Source organism: Apium graveolens, chromosome 3 (assembly GCF_009905375.1).
Source record: "Apium graveolens cultivar Ventura chromosome 3, ASM990537v1, whole genome shotgun sequence".
NCBI lineage: Eukaryota > Viridiplantae > Streptophyta > Magnoliopsida > Apiales > Apiaceae > Apium > Apium graveolens.
The window spans coordinates 163671161-163692881 of NC_133649.1; positions in this window are offsets into that span (position 1 = coordinate 163671161).

A 21721-nucleotide genomic window follows, 5' to 3' on the forward strand; every position below is an offset into this window, starting at 1 on the left:
TGGAGTCCTTTCCCTCTCTTCTTCCAGATGACTTCCTTTCTCCTCTAGTGAACTTCTTCCTGAAGCTTCTTTTCTTCTGAGACTTCCTGAATTGTATCCTCTTGAAGCCTTTAACTAGCAATGCAGCCATTTGCATGACATCAGAATCTGTCACGTTCTCATTAATTTCAGAATCAGTATCATAATCAGGATTTGATGATGAATCATCAGTCTTGATTCTGGAAGATTGTTCTTTTTCCTTGCAGCTTCAACAAGCCTGTCTTTTGAAGTTTTAGCATTCACCTTCAAAGCAACTGACTTTCCCTTGTTTTTTTCCTCTCTTTCCTTTGTTGAACTTCCAAATTATGAGTTCTCAGCATGCCATAGACTTCATCCAGGGTGACCATTTCCAAATCATACTGATGTCGTATGATTGAAGTCTGAGTCTCCCATTCTTCATTCAAGGCTCTCAAAAACTTAGTGTTTGAATCCTCCCGATCATACACCTTTCCCACCAAGGATAGATTGTTAAGCAGGGTGAAAAACCTGACATAGATGTCGGTGAGACTTTCATCAGACTTGCCCTCAAAATGTTCATATTCTTGAATTAGAATAGCCTTTCCGTTCTTCCTGATGGCCATGGTTCCTTGACATTGAGTTTCAAGGGCATCCCAGATCTCCTTGGCAATCTTCTAGGCTATAACCCTATTTGACATCACAGAATCAAGACTGTTATGCAAAATGTTTCTTACCTTTGCATCCTTCAGCACAACAACTTTCTCTTCCGGTGTCCACTCACTCTTTTCCTTCAACTGAAGGTGTTCAACAACAATAGGAGTTACAGGCCCCAGTTTTGTTGGCATGTAGGGTCCATCATTGATTACGTCGAGGTAGTCTGGATCCGTAGCTTCCAGTTGCATGTGCATCTTCACCTTCCATGTAGGATATTCAGCCTTTTTCAGAATGGGGATTTTAATATTTTCATACTTGTTCAGAGACATGTTTAGATCGCTTCTGATTATAAATTTATCAGTTTTCTCTGATACCAATTGTTGCCCAGTAGTAATATAATTGTTTAAGGGGGGTTGGATACAATTGTATAGATATTTCGAACAAGTATAAAAATATAACAGTTCTTTATATTTCTGATAAAAACTGTTACAAACTCTCTCAAGAAATACTGATATTCTTGAGAGCTGCTAAGTCGTACAATGCTCGGGTTAATCACTATGTGATGACCTAAAATGTGTTTATATAATACACAACTGCTACAAATCAATCTAAGATATGCATTATCAATTACTAAACTATAATCCATGTCAGAAATCCGCGTGATTTAGATCCAATGTGCCAAATTCAATCACTAAACTATAATCCAACGATTAGTATTATATTTCATAAAAAAAACCTAAAAAACAAAATTATTTTTAACTTTAAACCCCCCGTCTTCCAACCCCGCCCCTGCTCCTCCCCTGCTTCCCTGCTCTCTCTCTCTCTCTCTCTCTCTCTCTCTCTCTCTCTCTCTTCACTCGCAGCACTTAACAAAAAACCTCTTAACAACATATCTTAACAACAGACTCTAACATGTCAACTCCTCACTCGTTACTCCAAATCATCCACCACTCAACACCGCCACCGCCGCAGCCACTCGCTCCATCATTCTCTCCCACTCTCTCCCTCTCTCCCCCCTCTCTTACTTCGCTGCAACTATCGAAGCTCACTCGACCCAACCCGAACACACACACGGGCTCACACACCCACACTTCACAGTTTTGTAGATCTATGTGTTGTATTATGTATTGTATTGTTATGTTATAAATTGGTTAGATTGACTATGCGGTTTTATTAATTTATCAGCTGGTATCGAGTTATACATTTTTTTTAGTTTGACTGAAAAAGTTATCATTTTGATCGGAAAATGGATTGTACCGTTGATACGTCATTGTTGATGTTAGTTTTAAGTTTTTGAAATGATTTAGATTGATTTGTTGTGTGAAATTGAACCGAAAAACCCCATTTTTGGCTACATCAGAGTTATCGGAATGGTTGCCAGATTTTTTGAAGCTCACCGGATTCTAAGCATTTTCCGGCGAGATATTTTTTTAAAAAAATGGTGCTCTTTAATTCGACTACATTCGGTCGAATTTAGAATAATATTTTGAATCATATACGGTCAAATTTATATTTTTGGCGGACGTTTCAAAAATTTTCAAAATTTCAATTTTTTGGGCGGGATTTTCAAATTTTAGATGAAAAATAAATTTAACCGTTTTCGGTCGAATTTAAGAGGTCGAATTTAGTTGCTCGTATACTAAATACGACCGGTTTACTACTATTACTTTTATTCAAACAACAAAGTTACCATTAGTTATAAATTAATACTGTAAATTTTTAAAATAAATTTCAATATTATTTTCAACTTTCAAGTACCAAATGTCGATTTTAAATGGTGAAATGTTAGATACAATATCTACACATGTGGACCCTCTTCAACTATAAAGGACTAGTGTAATTAATAGAAACGATATTGAAAATAAAATTAGAAACTCCACCATTTCTATAATATTAGTTGCGTCCTCTTCTGCATATGAATATTGTAAAGTTGATACAGATTGTTGTCCGGCTCTTCATGTAATTAGCTCAAGAGAGTTGAACAGTGTGACTACTCTACATATGTGGATACGTTTATAAATTCAAAAATCAAGTTATCTACAAATGGCCAAAGTTAACTAACCAAGTAGCAAATACAACAATCTCGTGTTGATGAAGGATGACACAATGAAAGACCTAATAGTGCTAAACACGCGCTAATAATTCACGCAAGTATACGCGTTCGCAAGTAATATAGAATCTTTTCTAGTTCATTCCCACAGAGACTGGCGTTGGTTAACTATGTAATTTATGCACCTATGCACCGATGATATGGTTATTATCCAATGCTAAGACGATAACAATTTGGGTTGTTTATACTACGGATTAAACTAATGATTATAACTAAGAGAGTAAAGAGAGCTGTATATTATATGAGAGAAACATGGGATTCTAAATTCATTAATACTTCATTCAATAGCCTTATTGTTCTTAACCTTAACATGCAATGGTGATGACACTAATCAGATAACACGAAACTACTAAACGCCAACTTTCGTTGCATGAATAACATACTACCAGACATCCACAAAAGTGATAAAAGCTGAATAGATACCAATTATATTGAGACCCTATATGTCTATATAATTGAAAATATAACGGTTTAATGTGCAAGTTATCTATCGTGATTACATAGGGCAAGTAAGATGGTTAAAATTACCTACGAATCATGCATAATAATAACACATGAACCTATGCTAGCATGTCAAGTTCTAAACCTCTATATTCATTGTTGCTTCAATAGAGATTAACACGCTATCTTATATGTTAGCTACGCACATAAGACGAATAAGCACAACCAATATTAAGTTATCATACAATCACCACACACTAAGGTATCGAAACAATTTAACTAAAGAAATCCATAAATAAATCCGCTATATACCCACGATAACAACAAGTTCATAACCGAACTCATCGTCACCATGGGTTCCAATGAAAGCATGATAATAAACAGTATAGGAGTACCGAGGTTCAAAGACAAATCAAAAACAAGCATCCAAGTATCACCTAAATCAAAGAAAATAAAAGTCTTCTTTTTCCGTAGCCATCTCGTGCTCTCTAGGTCTTCTTATTGCTCTCCCGGGTCTCCTTCTTGTTAAAGACGTATTTTTATTGATATATAAAGGCTTCTGATCGTTCTGGGCTTCCAGACTCTCAAAATCATACTGGAATCAGGATTCTGTAAAAACGACCTGGCACGACCGCGCGCTATCCCAGCGCGGGTGCGCTCTATTTCTGTGGTCAAGAGCTATGCTGCTTTGGTTCAGAAGGCAATGATAGTGGAAGGTGAGCGGGAAGCTGCTCGAAGAGAAAATGAAGGAAGAAAGAGGAAGTTTGAAGGCTCTGAGCAAGACCAAGGAAGTTCAAAGTTCAGAGGAAAGTTTGGAAAGAATGGTGGAGGTCAGAACAAAAAGTTTCAGAAGTTTAGACCCGGGAATGGAGCTCAGAAGAACCGTTTCTAGAAAGCTAGACAACCGGGAAAGGATAGCAGGCCCCAGATGCAAGAATGCAGGAACTGTGGAAAGAGACACCCGGGGAGGTGTAATAAGCTGGATATAACATGTTTTAAGTGCAACCAGAAGGGGCATTATTCTTCGGAATGTTCAAATGAAATAAGGAAGCCTGATTTGGCTTGTTTCAAGTGTGGCAAGGTAGGCCACATGGCTAGAAATTGCAAGGAGCCTGTGCAGAAGGCTAATGTTCTCAGAATTGCTGGACCTCCGTCTCTCCCAGCACCATCAGCTCAACCCAGAGCTAGGACCTTTAACATGTCAATGAAAGATGCGGTGCAAGATGTGGACGTGGTAGCAGGTATGCTTTTATAAACTCAGTAGAAGTAAAAGTTTTCATGGATTCTGGAGCAACCAGATCTTTTATTTCTGAAAGCATTCTTGATAAATTAAATTGTTTTGCGTACCCTCTAGAGCCTAAGTTGATTATAGAGGTAGCAAATCAAGAGAAAGTTGTTGTTAATAAGATTTGTCCTGATTGTGATGTGTCTATAGAAGGTCGACACTTTTCTGCTGACTTAATTCCTTTTAAGTTAGGAGAATTTGAGGTTATTCTAGGAATGGATTGGTTGTCAAATCATGAGGCGCAAATAGAATGTAAAAGTAAGAAAGTGAAGTTAAAAACCAAGTATGGTGAGGAAGTGATATTTAAAGGAAGGAGGCAAGAAAAGAAATTTCTAACGGTTATTGAGGCGAGAAGATTAATGCGTCAAGGATGCGAAGTTTATTTGGCTCATGTCGTGGACGTGGAGAAAGAATCTGTAAGGATCGATGATATTCCGGTAGTAAGAGATTTTTCGGACGTGTATCCAGATGAATTGCCTGGACTACCTCTAGACAGAGAGATCGAGTTTACGATTGAATTGGCTCCTGGTACGGAACCAGTGTCGAAAGCTCCCTATCATATGGCGCCGGTTGAAATGAAGGAATTGGCAGCTCAGTTGCAAGAGTTGTTGGAAAAAGGAGTAATCCGACCGAGTGTATCCCCGTGGGGCGCACCAGTGTTGTTTGTAAAGAAGAAGGATGGAAGTATGCGATTGTGTATCGATTACCGTGAACTGAATAAGTTGACAATCAAGAATAAGTACCCTCTACCGCGGATCGATGACTTGTTTGACCAATTGAAAGGAGCTTCGTGTTTCTCAAAGATTGATTTAAGAGCTGGGTATCATCAACTAAAGATCAAAGCGGAAGATATACCCAAGACAGCGTTCCGAACAAGATACGGACATTATGAGTTTTTGGTGATGGCATTTGGCTTGACGAATGCGCCAGCTACATTTATGGATCTTATGAACAGAGTGTTCAAGCAGTATTTGGACAAGTTCGTGATTGTGTTTATTGACGATATACTTATTTATTCCAGGACGAAGGAAGATCATAAGGAGCATTTGAGGATTTCCTTGGAAATTCTACGAAAAGAGAAGCTGTATGCAAAGTTTTCAAAGTGTGAATTTTGGCTAAAGGAAGTGCAATTTCTTGGTCATGTAGTTAATAAAGAAGGAATTAAAGTGGATCCAACCAAGATAGAAGCTGTAATGAATTGGGAAAGACCCAAGACTCCGACGGAAGTCAGAAGTTTTCTGGGATTAGCCGGATACTATAGAAGATTTGTGCAAGATTTCTCAAAGATCGCAGTTCCATTGACAAAATTGACGAGGAAGAATGAGAAGTTTGTTTGGACAGAAAAGTGTGAGGAAAGTTTCCAAGAGTTAAAGAAGAGATTGGTAACCGCCCCTGTGTTGGTATTACCAGATGATAAAGGTGAATTTGTGATATTCAGTGATGCTTCCTATAAAGGACTTGGATGCGTGTTAATGCAACACGGGAAGGTAATAGCATACGCGTCAAGGCAACTCAAACCGCATGAGCAAAAGTATCCAACGCACGATTTGGAATTGGCAGCAATTGTGTTTGCCCTTAAGATTTGGAGGCATTATTTGTACGGGGAAAAGTGTGAGATTTATACGGACCATAAGAGCTTAAAGTATATCTTTACTCAGAAAGAACTGAATATGCGACAAAGAAGGTGGTTGGAATTGATCAAAGATTATGATTGTGCGATAAACTATCATCCTGGAAAGGCAAATATGGTAGCTGATGCTTTAAGTCGAAAGGAAAAGTTGAATATGTTAACGTCATCAGAAGAATTAATCAAGGACTTTGAAAAGATGGAAATAGTGGTGCAGACTCCAGAATGTGGAGGTGAAGCCATTTATGCAATACGGTTTCAACCTGAAATTTTGGAAAAGATTAGATACTGTCAAGAGCAAGTGATGAATCACGAAAGGAATAAGTTGACGGGAGAAGAAATTAAAGCTCAAAAGGATGGAAAAGGGATATACCGTGTTAACTCACGTATTTGGATACCTGATGTTGTGGAACTAAAACACGAGATTTTGCAAGAAGCGCATAACTCAAGATTTTCAATTCACCCTGAAAGTACGAAGATGTACCAGGATTTGAAAGAAAATTTTTGGTGGCCAAACATGAAAAAGGAAATTGCGGAATGGATAAGCAAATGTTACACGTGCCAAAGAGTTAAAGCGGAACATCAAAGGCCAAGTGGATTGCTTCAGCCACTGGACATACCTGAATGGAAATGGGAACATATCGCAATGGATTTCGTGGTAGGATTACCTAAAACCAAGTCTAATCATGATGCGATTTGGGTGGTAATTGATCGATTGACAAAGTCAGCACATTTCTTGCCGATAAACGAAAATTTTTCATTAGAGAAGCTGGTCAAATTGTATATGGATGAAATCGTGATGCGTCATGGATCCACCGGTAAGGAGTGAAGCGAGAGGTTCGGGAGGTTGCTTTTCTTTCTCAAGAATTATCTAACCATTTTTACAACAAAGAGAGAAAGTTGGAGGCTTTCTGGTCGAACTTTTATTGTTTCTTTCATGATTCTACATGATCGTCTGACACTTTGAATTACTTCTATCAGAATCACCGACATCGAGGTACTAACTCCACTTGGTAACAGTATTGTCAAGTTCATGTACATCAACATCGTCACAATCACCTACAAAATTTTTAAAAAAATGTTGACTGTGGAACTTGGAGGCAATTAAGTAGTGATTGGAATTTAGGTTCATACCACTAGATATACAATCGTTGTCACTGCTGTCACAATCTTCCATATTGTTAAAGTCTCTTAATAAGTTTTTAGAACCTGAACTTTCTTCGTGCTCATAATTACTTTTTACGGAAGATGTATCAAATAACGAAGAACCTGGACTAATTTTGCCACATTTTTTTGGATATATGTTTGCCAGCGATATCACTGCTGGAACCTAAAGTTACTTGTGGTCGTCTAACTATAATGGATGCGGGCAGTGTAAAAGTGACAGTACTTTTGGCACTTTGATACGATTTTGTAGATGCCATATTTCATTGTTGTCCTGCTACAACAACAACATTGTTAGTAAGTTCAACTCCTACTATCTTTATTTGCATAAATAGTATTAGTCTGTAATTTACACTTTTAAGTATGAAACGCACCTTGAAATCCCATGGGCCGTAATTTATGAACGCATGGAGTATTAGGAGTTGCGCATGTTTCTCCATATATGTGGACACCTACATAATTGACACAAAATTTATCAAATTATGTGATGCATTTAACTTAGTTTCGTTTTGGTTTTGGCAATACAACAATAAGACTACCCTAGACGGATCGTGTAAAAATATAATAATTTGCATATATTGACCTGATGTTTGAGAACAATCTGAACGTGAAGTGTTTCCAGTAGGCGTGTATGGTAAATTATCGATTAATTCTCTGGCACGATGAGTCTTTCCGCACAGCCTATTTTTTCTTTTACTTGGAAAAAACATAAAACTTGTAGCCAATATCATTTAATTTAAAAAATAATTTTTTCCAACAATTAGTTTAGTAAGTTGTGCCTGATGTTTGAGCAGCATCTGAAGGTGACGGGTTTCCTACAGGCCTGTGCACAATACTTTAGCTAATAGTTGGATCATCCGTTAGTGTACTCAGGAATAATTTGTGCTCCTTATAATTGCAGCTCTTTCGACATACACTCATCTGGGTTTTTCTTCTGCAATTTCCAGTATTAGACATTTATATTAGCAAACAGTATTCTTTAGCATAAGAATAAATAACTGACCAGAGTAACTATTGCTTACCAGGTTATTTAAGGTTTGGTATTGCATTTGGTTCAGTATTGAGGTAACATCCGTCGCTAGCCGGTTTTTCAAAACTTGGTTGGAAATTAATGTCAACCTGAACTTCATGGATACTTGAAATTAACATATGTCCGATGGATAATCTCTCCTTATCACTGGATTGGTAATTACTGACAACTGGAACTGCATAATCAACATGAATTGTTAAGATTAAGTATTCTCAAGCTATAATATAAAATTTGGGAATTTACCAGCCTTTGTCGAGTCAAGATTGCGCCGAGACTGTTTGCCTAAATCTTCCAAACACAATGACAAATCTCCAGATATTTGTTGATCACATATTTGACCATTAATATCTTGAAGCTTTATGTTTTTAAGATACCTATTTTCAATTCCACTGAATGTTGAACATGGTAAAGTATAAACACAACATTAGTATTAAATTAAGAAGCAAACAAAAACATGTCAAAGTGGACTAACCTGGATACTCTAAATTCTGACTACATTCGAGATTTGTACATATGGGTTCCAGAGGAGACTGGCCAAAAGAATTACCTGCATCCATGAAAGGGGAATACAAAGTAAACTTAAAATATCAGGCCTAATAGCACACATGATTGTTATGCAATTCAAGTTACCGTTAATTATTTTTAGAGGATTACGACTAAGATATTTTGCGTTATTCGTCCTCAAAGACTGCTTCAACGTTGAAGGTTTGGTACCTGTAACAATCACTAACAAACGATATTAACTATACTCAAATCATTAGAATGTTCGGAAGCAGAGTTTTATCTGAACCGCAGTTGACGACAGACTTTGTCTATGTTCAAAACTTGATCGGATGAGAGATGATTCAGTTGACAAAATTAGTGGATTCTGATTCTCCTTGCTACTATCTGACAATGCATTTCCACGCATATTTATTAGATCCATTATGGGTTTTACTAAAACAAAGAATAAAGAGAAACTTATTAACGTCTACAGCATAACTTTTAGATTCAAACTACATCAGTCAAAGGACAAACATTACATGAATCATTGTAGGAGGATTTCATCTGGTAATTATCTGCACTCTGGGAATTAGTCATGTCTATAAGAATGGAATCTACATTCCTACCACAGACGCGATGTTTTTTTCTGATTGGACAAAACCATAAGATCAGTAACAAATACAAAACAAAAAGTGTAACAATACGACATGGTCATCAGATTCATACCTTGATTACCAGAGGTATGTGATGTATTCAAAAAAATTTCAATATTACGACCACGAACACGTTTCGATCCTACCATACAACATAATTGTACAAAATGTAATGTCCGGTTAATCGCATGAAAAAGACACATATAAAAAGCAAACTGATTATGAGTCAAGATTGGTTAGAAGCAATACCTTGAGATGCCATGAATCTGTTATCGTTTCCGTGCCAAGATTTGTATTTCAGATGCAATGGTCATCCATTATAGCCTCTAATTCGCAAGAGAGAGCGAGAGAGAGAGAGGGTGTACTAGACTACCCATATATGCAGGGAGAGGCTGGATCGCTCGACAGCCTCTGATACTTTCCGGGATTGGGCATCCATAAATTAGCCCTGTGAGAGGGTCCCCTGTAGATGGATTGGAATGTTTTAAACATGAAGTGCCTAACTCAGCTCCATGCTGCCCTACGACCGCTAGTTCTAGTAGCCAGTGTCCACACTCTATAGATGATAGAACCCTGGATAGAATTCACTATAGAGATAGGCCAGTCTTATCTCTATAAGGGGTATAAGGTGATATATAGTATTTTTTAGAGAGGGAGAGAGAGAGAGAGGGCGAGAGAGAGGGCGAGAGAGAGAGAAGGAGAAAGAGAGAGAGAGTTTTTGGAGAGAAGACTGAAAGAGTGATGTAACAGAATGGAGGAAATCATGCATGATTTGATTTTTTTTGAAATTATTTTCCATAGATAGATTAATTTTGAAATTTAAAAATAGGTAAATATTATTTAAGATGGGTCAATTGAAGCTAATTGGATAGTCCATGGATATGGGAAATAATATATGATTTGGGTCATTGGTAAATTTATTTACCCATGGGTTAAATAAGGAGTAGTCATTAAGATATATAGATAGGCTTGGATTTTTGTATAACACAACCATGGCATGCATTAAATGATTTCCACTATTTATGAATAGTAAATACTTTTTAGAAAATTTTATTTTTTAAATCCCTCTGCATCTGTGTTAAAAGTTTATATATATGCATATCTTATATGCTACATTCGCACACACACTAGGCATTTGCATAACTCCACTTCACTTGTAACATGAACCCAAATGTCAATCCCTATTACCCCAAGCCCAGACCACTGATTGAAAACCCATATCTTCTTGAAGATATGGAGAAAAATCAGTTTCGCCATCACAAAACCTCTGCTTTCAAAACTGTTCAATCCTTACTTCCCAAACACTATCACAAATAACACTTTCTACCTAAACAACTCAGAAAGGGATACAAAAATCACACCATTCCTTTCTACCAAAGCAGAAAATTTCAAAATCCTCATTCTTCTAACCCTAGACCAACAAAACCTTTCCAAGCAAATGTTTACACCAGAAAAGCCAATCTCAGACAAGAATCAAACCCAAGCCCAAACATGAACAAACCAAAACCTCCACCACCAAAACTATCAAATCCATCAAACTCCAAAAAGTTTCTTGGACTCATAAAAAATGTCCAACCTGGAACTTGTGTGGATGTTAAAGGTGAAGTGGATTAGAAGGGTTAAGTGGGATGGTTTAATGTACAATCTAGGAAAACAGTATTTCAATAATCTCATTGGGGGAATTTTATTACAACGTGAACATAATAAAAGGAGTAGAGGGCATCTTGCATTTCACTACTACACTAAATAGGAAGGTTATCTGTGTAGATAACAAAAGCATCAATAGAGCACTGCATTTACCTCTTCAGCTGTATGAGTTGTCATGTGAGGACATCTTTTCTCTGTTTGTGTTTAATAAGTCTAAATTTGAACTTATGGTAGGTATGTTTTGTAAGTCTGATGTGCCTAAAGGTCTCTGTGATGTCAAATGTGGTATCCATTTTAAATACTTTACTAGCACTTTTCAACACTTTGCTCTAATAATTAGGTCTAATGTTATGTCTAAGCCTAATCAGAGCAAGTATTTTGACTTCTTTGATATGAAAATCATAAATATGCTTCACAATAACAAAATCAATTTCAGTATCTCCTATGTTATTCTCTTGAACATCATAAATTCTCATCTTGTTGATTATATGCCATATGGTATGTTAATTTCTTCTCTCTTTGCAATCTGCAACATTCCAATGCCTGAAACCTTTGCAAATCTGGCTGATTCTCAAATCACCAATGACCATTTTAGGCCACAAGTGCCCCCGATGCACTGTGAACCTCAAGAGGTCACTCCTGTTGTCATTCCTCGGTTTATCAGAGAGGGAGATGTATTTCTCTCTAAATTTGAGTCTATCAAGGCCATGTTTAATGAACTAAAAATGGAACTTAAGAGAGTAAAAACTGAAAATGACGAGGTTAAGGAAAAGGTAGAAGAACTAGAGGGTGTCGCTGCATCTTGCAAACATAGGATTGCATATTTAAAAAACCTAGCTGCATCTACACTAGGAACCATTTTCATGACTGGCCAAGAAATTGTCAATTCATATCAAGTCCCTTTGAGTGAGAACACTACAATCATTCATGAGTTAGAAGAAGTAGGTGCTAGAGGTCAATTGATTGAAAATCTGACTGATTTAATCCATGTCTGTGATGCTGATGGAAATGTGATTGGTTAAATTTGCCTGATTCTGCTGTCTGTTGAGGTCTGCTGTGTGATGGCTTCTGTGTTGGTGCTTGCTATTTTGCACTTATTTTTTTATTTAAATCTATGATCTGTCTGTAACTTAAAATACTTTTTGTTGTTTGTTGGTGTGTAATATTTGAATTCTGTTGAATTTTAGAAGTGTATGCACTTCTCTGGTTTGTAATGACTTAAAATAGGTTCGGGATTTTGTTCTAGATAATCAATGAACCACACTGATTATTGAGAACAATTTTGGTAATATATCATGGCTAGTTTTGTTGTAACTAGGTAAATCTGTCCTTATATATATTATGCAGGAACAATATTTACACTATCCTGATTAGTTGTTCTGTTGTGATAAAACTGCTAGTACAATAGTATTTGATATCTTGATAAGATTATGTCATGTTTTACAAGTTTAACTTTTGATGCACTATGTCATGCAAAGTATCATGCAGTATTCAAAAAACCTTGATCTGAAAAAGTAATTCTAATTTATACTTAAAAGTGATATTTGCAAAAATCAGAAATCAAAATATATGCTTTCACTAACCACTATGCAGAATCTTCAATGTTTATGAACTTAAAATGATATAAAATCTACTGTATTTATTCTATCTTGACATTTTGTCTATGCATATGAGAGCTTTTTTTAAATCATGATTAACAACAATATCTGTCTTTATAACCTCTATGTGTTATTAAGTCTGCAGGATTACCAGAGGATGGTTCTTGTTTGTTAACTAACTAACTTGCAGGAAAAACACACTTATGCCAAAGCTCAAGTCTGTTCAAAAAATCTTCTCCATGCAATCTGTCAAAATCAGCAAGACTTTCTCAGTTAAAGGTAAAATAGGTAAATATTCTCAATTTCTGAAAAATCTACTTCACACACGCACACCAGACTGTTATATTGAGTTCCAGTATCAAACCAATCCTACAAAACTTTTTGTGTTAGTTGAATGTATTAGAAGATATCGAGTGTCAATGTTGCTGATTTAGATAAGTGTATTAAGTATAGTCTCTGTTTAGTAAATCAGTCATACTAGATTGTATTAGTTATTCGAGTTTGTAAAACTGATCTTGGCTTTTGTTATAGATTAGTATCTATTTGAAACATAACTCTAGATTGTAGTAGAATGGTGCAATGTATTAGACTGTGTTAGATTCACAAAGCTGTAAGTATCCAGTTGTACCAGATATTTGAACTCATGATGTAAATTGAACTCACTTCAATGCTTGATATATATAAAAATTAATCTGTGTAATACATATTTAAATATGAACCACTTTTCTAAAATCTTAATTCGAGAAATTTGATGCATATTCCTACATTAATATGTTAGTATTTGTAGACAAAAAGACAATCGAGTAATCCTATTTGTGCTATAAATTTGGAATGATAAAATGGATTTGCTAACTGCATGATATATATATCTCCAAAAAATTGAATTACTATTTAAGTTAGTTAACAAAGTACATGGCTATAAAAGTTAAAATTTTATCAAACACCCTACTTAAGACCAATGCATGCAAAAAGGTTAAACATACCATGTATACAATTTTGACAAATCTATGAACTAAACGCTATTGCTTAAAAGATTAGATGTAATCGTTGTTCAAACAATGTATTATCTTTCTGGCATATACCAAAAAAAGGGGAAGAGAATTAGACCCCTCATTTTCAAATTTTAAAATATTGTTATCTTTTTTATATATGAGGATATATCTTGTGCTTCAATATACTATTGTATGATACATCTAACAAGATATTTTGCAGGACTTCAAAAAGGAGATTAAATCTCTAAGTAATTAAATGTCTTATGTGTAAAATATTTTTCAAAAATTCATGCATACACCAAGGGGAAGCACACACTGTTAATTTTATATTTGTTTGGCAAATACCAGAAAAGGGAAGATTGAAAAGATATCTTCGATATATTATTTATTTTGGTATTTATACGATTAAAATAAAATTAAGAATACGTATATCCTCTCCATTAGGACATGAATTTGATTGATCCAAATCAAAGTCAAAATATCAAATTAGCAAAATCATTTCTTTCAAACATATAAAAGAGATATTCCATTCTTGCAAAATATCAGAATTATATCTTTATGGAATATATCTCGAAGGTAATATGATCAAAGAAGAAACATCGAGATATGATATTTCTTATATATGTGTTGCAAAAGGAATATGACAACATGCTCGAATAAGGAATATATCAGAAATATTCTTTAGAGGTCTCGTGCTATATCAAAAATAATTTACTTTTCGCTCCAAAATAAATCTCTACATATATCAAAAGAGTTTTTATTCAAATATTATAATTTTCATGGTTGGAATATTAATATCCAGGTGTATAACTCAATTCATGTACACCTACTGTAATTTTCTCCTCTTTCGTAAAATCAGCATTTCTCGGAGAAAATTATTCAAAAATACTCATAAATATTTTTTAACATCCAAATATATTTTATATATTAGGAAATATATTTTAAGTATTTATTCAAGTCAAAACTTTGGTCAAAAGATCCATTTCCTTCATTTTCAAGACCAATGATAATTTTACTCGGGAAAAAAGGCTGGCAGAATCATTTTAAATCTAGATAAAATACTTCCACTTACTAGAATTACTTGAAATTTTGTATGGATCATTTAAATTTTATTTTCTAAGTATGGTAAAAATTTCATAACATTCAGATAATTTTTGTTTGAGCACAAAAATCGAGGCAGTTGGTCCCACAATTGACCATGTTTGACCTAGCTAGCATTGACCAAAGTTGACCAAAACTTGCAGGACATTATTGTATATTATTTAAGTAATTATTATATTTTTTAAGGTATCTGTTTAGGATTTTTTAAGGTGGTCATAATTAATGGTGTTTAATCCTTAATTAAAGTGATTAAACAATGATTAAAAGAAAAGGAAAATATATATTTATTCAAATATTTTAGCGGAGTTTTTGAACCCATAAAATTATTTGTCTCATATGGCAAGTTTCAAAGAAATACACTTTGTTTTCCATGTTATCAATCCAAGTGACATACATCATCCACCTTCAATTTTTCTCAAATCTCCACCATTCAATCCACCCAACTTCTCATATAAATAAACCTACACCCCAACTTATTTTCTTCAAGCTAAAGTGTAATATCGTAGAAATTACGCTCGTATTATATCGTAATAAAGATAAATTTTGTGTTTATTATGTCATTTATGTGTAATTAGTTATAAAACCCTAATTGTTACGTGCTTTGTGTATTTTGTATTGTCCGGGTATTTTCAGGGTATTTTTTGGATATTTTATTTCGTATTTAAGCCTTCATATCAAAAGTTATACGACCCGAACTATGATTTAATATCTGATATTTCAAATAAAATAATTGGCCTTATTTTTCTTAGAACAGTTTGTACCATCGCGTTATTCTGAACATCTAGATATTATATAATATTTCTTTTTTCGCGAAAAATTCCTTTTCCAGGCCCCATTGCCTGTTTAAACCCCACAAAAAATCATATTTTATTTTTATAAAATTATAGGTCTTTCATTTATACCATTTTTTTCATTTTTGAATTATTCATAATTTTTGGGAATTTTTGGCATATATTATATATATTAATTATTTAAAAATTAAAATTTAATACTCAAAAATTATAAAATTAGGAGCCAATTAATTTTAAAAGATGTATAATTAGGGCCTTAATTTTAATTAGGAGTTTTATATTACCTACTATAAATAGCCTAATTTTTATTAATTATTATTAATTAATTATTCAAAATCAGAAAATTATCAAAAATTCTCTATAGTCAGGTCGGGTTTGTGAGAACCGGGTCGAAGAATTACATTACGCCATATATGGACTGATGCAATGGGTTTTGAAAAGCATTACAAGCATTTCGTTACAATAGCTAATAAATTCTTATGCAATTGTAACAGTACTGATTTGGTGTTACAATAGATAAAAAGCCAGTGTTGCATGACAGTTACGGTGTTGCACAACATGTAACACCGGCACATCCTGTTACGATTGCTACTTTTTAATTTTTAAAATTATTAAAGTGAATACATTAATATAAATAAATTATTGTAATAATATTATAGATTATTTATGATTTTAGAATATCATATAAAATATTACCAATTTTTTATGATTTATTAGATTTTATTTCAGAAACAAATAAAATTGTATATAAATAAAATAATATATATATATAAATAATTACAAATTTATTAGTTAAAATTTAAATTTGAGGTACAGATATCGAGGTGAAATGTGTGGGCGGTAATATTCCCCCCAAATTAAAACTTTACCATCCCCAATTTGTCTCTGTTCATATCTCTCTCACTCATTGTCTCTCTTCATCTCTCTCCCCCGCTGTCTGCATGGATTGAGCTCTTCATCTCTCTCTGTACTAGTGTCACTGCTCTCTCCTTTCATCTCTCTCTCTCTTTAAACACTCTCACTAGTCTCTCTCTCTTCATCTCTCTCTCTCTCTTAAAACCCTCTCACAAAAATGCAACCTCAGAGTGTTACGAATTGAAGATAAACTGAGTTCCGAATTAGAGGTATTTGAATACATAAACACACATTTTGGATGATTAGGGTTACTAAGATTCGATTTTATTTTTCAATTTGTAGGCAATTAGGATTTCATAAATTGGGGATTTTGCAATTAAGGTAAATTTTTGCTATAAATGGGGCTTTTACATTCATTAGGGCTTTTTATTAATTTGAAAATTTAGGATCGAGCAGAAAGAAGAGAGCCGCGGTAATAATGGACACGTGGTGACTATCCATGAGTACATTTATTTGTATTTATTCTTACATATTTACCTAGTATTGTGACTACATGTCTTTGTTTCATCATTGAAGTAGATATACGCACTGGCTTCCCTGAATTTGTTAATACTCAAAGCTCACTGATATATTTGTCATCAAAAAAGGATGATACTCCTTACCTGAACATTTGTTTATCCTTCTCATTGTATATTTTAGAATGACGAGGGATATATCTTACCTGTTCTTATTCAATTTGATGGCAACCCAAAAGTAGATGAAGAGGTGAGTTCAAATTATGCACATGTACTAGACATTACAGTCCTTACTCTTCACATATTAGAAATTGGTTATTTCATATTCATAAACATGAAGCAGTATGTTGTTTTATTTTCTTTGGATAACTTTGTCAAGTCTCTTCATCTTTCACTTAAAAACTTGTGCATATTTCAAAAGCTCACATGCTTGTATAGTTGTATTAAACATGAAGTTGCACTTGCATTTTAATTAATTTTTTTATTTTAAATATGTTTTCAGTCAAAATATTTTACCCCTGCACATGATCATTCCAAACTAGATCCTTTTACATGAGACCCTGTGTAACGCCCCCAAATCCAGGGTCAGGAATCTGGGTCATCACGCAATTCTTCAATCATGTATAACCTGCATTAACTCAATAATCCAATAATTCCATATCACAGACCCCCAATCTCACACACTCACAAGTTATAGCCTTAGAAACGACGTACAACAAGTATCATCTGTTATTAAAACTCAAATGTACTTTACAGGATCTCAAACAATTATTCGTAACCTCTACATGAAGTTACAATAGTTACGACTGATATCTTATACCTATCTGATACTCTGGCCCACCTGAGACAAAGCTGACAGGGATTCTCCCCATGACTATAAGCGACTAAGTCACACTCCGGCATACTGGTTATCTGTTATGTTGTGACATTTAAAAGAAAGCAAGAGTGAGCAATAATGCTCAGCCATAATAATGTACAGTATGAAAAGACTGTATGAGAATTCAAGTATAATACCATATATGATAAATATGTTTATTCAAAAATAGTTTTCCTCGGTGATACACACCTTCTTTTTAAAATAATTCTTTAGTAGATTTGTTATCATGCGAATACCTTAATGGTAAACCCAGCATCTAGGCTTGGGCTACGGTATTGCATCACAATTCCAATTGGAAGAATAAGACATTCACTTGGAGCTGCCGCATACCATGATCAGTCGTACTACAGACAATCAGTAACCTTTTCTACTAGTAAAATGACGACACCTTCGTATTCCGCTTATCACTCTTGCTGTATACGGGCTATGTGTCCTCATTTCGGGTATACACACACTTCGCAGGTCCTTAGGTACATATAATACTGTCTCCTACGGTACCGGCAGTCTACCCAATACACAAAATACTTGGATCCTACCCCTCCTTTGTCCTTTAGGAAATCCTATCATATACTTGGAATCATCGAAATAGATTGAAGTTCCCCAAGCATTTTGCTTGTTGATAGGCACAACTCGTCTCATATGTATATATATTTATGTACTTCCGAGAATTTTCGGAGGAAGTACTAAGGATGTGAGTTGACTGTTGTCAACAGATAAATAAATGAGAGGAGTTTCTTTTGAAACTATATTCAAAATATTTAAAATATGTCAAGATAATATTCTTCGACGATCTGGAATTATTCGAATGATTTTCTAAAATACATAAAGTATTTTAAATTATGTTTTATGATTTTTAAGTCATATAAATCATTTAATAAATAATTAATAATAATTATTAAATAGTTAAACCTCGAATAATTATATTTTAAAAGAATATATTTGAAGTAGTATTCCTCACCTAATTCATGTTTAGATAATTAAAGTAATCTTTAATAATTAATCGAGTTTGAAATAAATAATTATTGGATAATAATTCTCCTATATTAAATGAATAAATGAAATAATATTCATTATTCGAGTAATTAAATATAGTTGAGGGAATACAATTTTTGGAAATCGTTTTAATGAAAGTTCGAGGTATTTAATGTTTCGCAAATGACCAACTCTCGGTCTTACAACTTATACATCGCGCTCTACTATAGCGTTAATATTCTTAAATAAAGCACCTCCGGAATAATTCCGGGTTTTCATCAAATTATACTGACCGATCCTCGGTCTAAAATATAATCTTCACATATACAACGCTACTCTCTAGCGTTATCGATTGAAATTCGGTAATCTTCATATACCAAAATCATTTATATATTGTACGATATTATATATCAAAATTCGTAAAATATCAATACAACATCATGTATATATCACAATTATTTGAAAAAAAAACACAACACAACAGTTTTAAAGAGGTAGGGTTTGAAAACATTCCTAGAATCACAGATACGTTTTCTGACTTGCTCTCGTTCCGGGTTTTCTAATAAAAAAATATCATAATCTTAATTAGTATTCCTAATCCCATCACCGACTTATATTTCTAATAAGTTCAGTACTTCATAATTTTCAACATTCGACCGACTCGAAATAAGTATCGATCCTTGGTCGAAACGGACGGTCAAAGTGGTCTTCTAGAGTTGATTTTACAGAATGTTACTATTAAGCGACTCACACTCTATCATTTTTAATAAATCGTAAAATTAATATTTAATACGAAACCACCTCGAGGAGCTTCTTGAGTGCTTTTAATATTTATCATAAAAGTTTCATTTTGATAAAATGATTTAATTAGGTGAAAAGCATTTCAAAAGTTCGGTCAACTACGGAATTTTACTATTCAAACCGCTTTCACTAAAACGTTGATAACCGTTAACTCAATTGATGCACAGTTTTCGCGTGCGTGATCTAGACAAAATTTAGAACACATCATTTGAAAATGGTTTTCTGGTAACAGGGGTGAAAATCCCGAAGTGGCAGTTTCCTAACGGGGGGTATTTTTGACGTTCGTACTCCGCTCGACCTCGGCTCCGACATTTTTATAAAATTAAAAAATAAAAATTTTTGTTTGAAATTTTTATGGAAGTTAATCAACTCTATTTATTATTCTCTGTAAAAATTTCATGATTTTTAAATATATTTAAGTCGATAATTTATATTTACAAAGTTCATAATTTGTAGCAGTTTTGTCGCGTAAATCCCTTTTACTAAAACGGTCATAACTTTTGATCCGTAAACAGGAATCAAGAGATAGAAGCGCCTAAACGATCCTTATAACATTTTCTATCATAATCAAGTGTTATGTTTTAAGAAACTACAGTTTATACATTTGGGAACTTCTGCAGAAACTTAAGTTGTGATTTGTTCGTTTTAACGAGGTTATGATTACAATTCGAGTTTCGTTTACGTCTTAAATCATTATACCACCATCAACAATCATCAAATCATAATATCAACACTAACTCCTCTCAAGAACATCATGTTCTTGAGATAACAATCATCAACCTTAAAACTAATTAACTAAACATCAAGATAATATCAAATCAATCATCAAAACCATACTTATATCCAAGATCCTTACTTTTCTTGAAACTTAAAACTTAAACAAAGTTTGGATGAATGTTTATACCTTCCTTGAATCTTGTTAATACTTAATAAAGTCGTAAGATCATTAATGAAGCCTTGGTCTAGCTTTAGGAGCCTTAAACTTTCATGAAAAATCAAGAAAATAAGTTAGTGATTTTCGGAGTTACTATTCACCATCAACTTCAAAATTTTTTATAAAATTGAAAACTTCATGGATGGGCATGAAATTTGGTGCGTGACTTAACCATGATATGAAAGAGGTTTGGTAAAAATTTGGTAATTTTTGAATGAGTAGAACATGAGATATGAATTTTTCTCTCCATGGTGTTCTTGAAAATCATCATTGTGTTTTTGGAGAGAGAGAGAGAGAGAATTGCTTGGCTTGCTTCTTGGAAATTTGGTGAAAATTGTATGCATTTTGTCTATTTCTAAGGTATATAGAACAAGCCTTTATTTTTCCATGTCTAGGCCTATCTTGCACACCAATTGTCAAGCTATATCATGATTAAAAAAACAAGAATCCTTATTTTAGGGAAAGTTGTTTTGTACTAGCTTTTAATTTAATTAGCTAGCTTCATTAATTTATTGCTAATTTATTTGTATTATATTTTCATGGAATTTGCATGGCCTTGGCTTGTTTATTCGTTCGCTTACATATTTTCTTGGTCGCTTAGTCATTTCGTATTAAATCTTCGTAAGCGGTTCGCGGGGTAAATCCTTTCTTATACGTCCTTTACACTTTGAAGTATCGTACTTGGATTTGAATTTGTAGTATTTTAAATTTGTAATTATATTATGATTCTCGTAATCCTTGATGGTTCATAGATACGGTCATTTTTCAAAGTTCGTTTTCTTCGAAAACTAATAGCGTTTACATACACTCATTTGGCACGTATAATTATAATATCAACTCGGAATCTTAAATTAAAAACTCGTATATGGTGTGGTCGCAATTTTTTTTATTAAACAGCAATGTATTATTCATAAAGGTCTTCTACCGATGTCAAAAATTTGGATTTTTACACCGTGCAATTATTTTATGCAGGGGAATATTCTTTATCAGTTTCCATTATTGCAACGAACTGCCTCTTCGGACAGGAGAGGAAATGGTCATCATAATGGTATTGACAAGGTTGTGTCAAATGAGAAGTTTATAGGGGAGAATTAGAGGAATTTCAGGTTTCTATATATGGTTATGTTACTTCAACTTTTATAATATTTAAGAATTGTTTTTTTGCTCCCTGAAGCAGTTAATGTTTTTTCAATG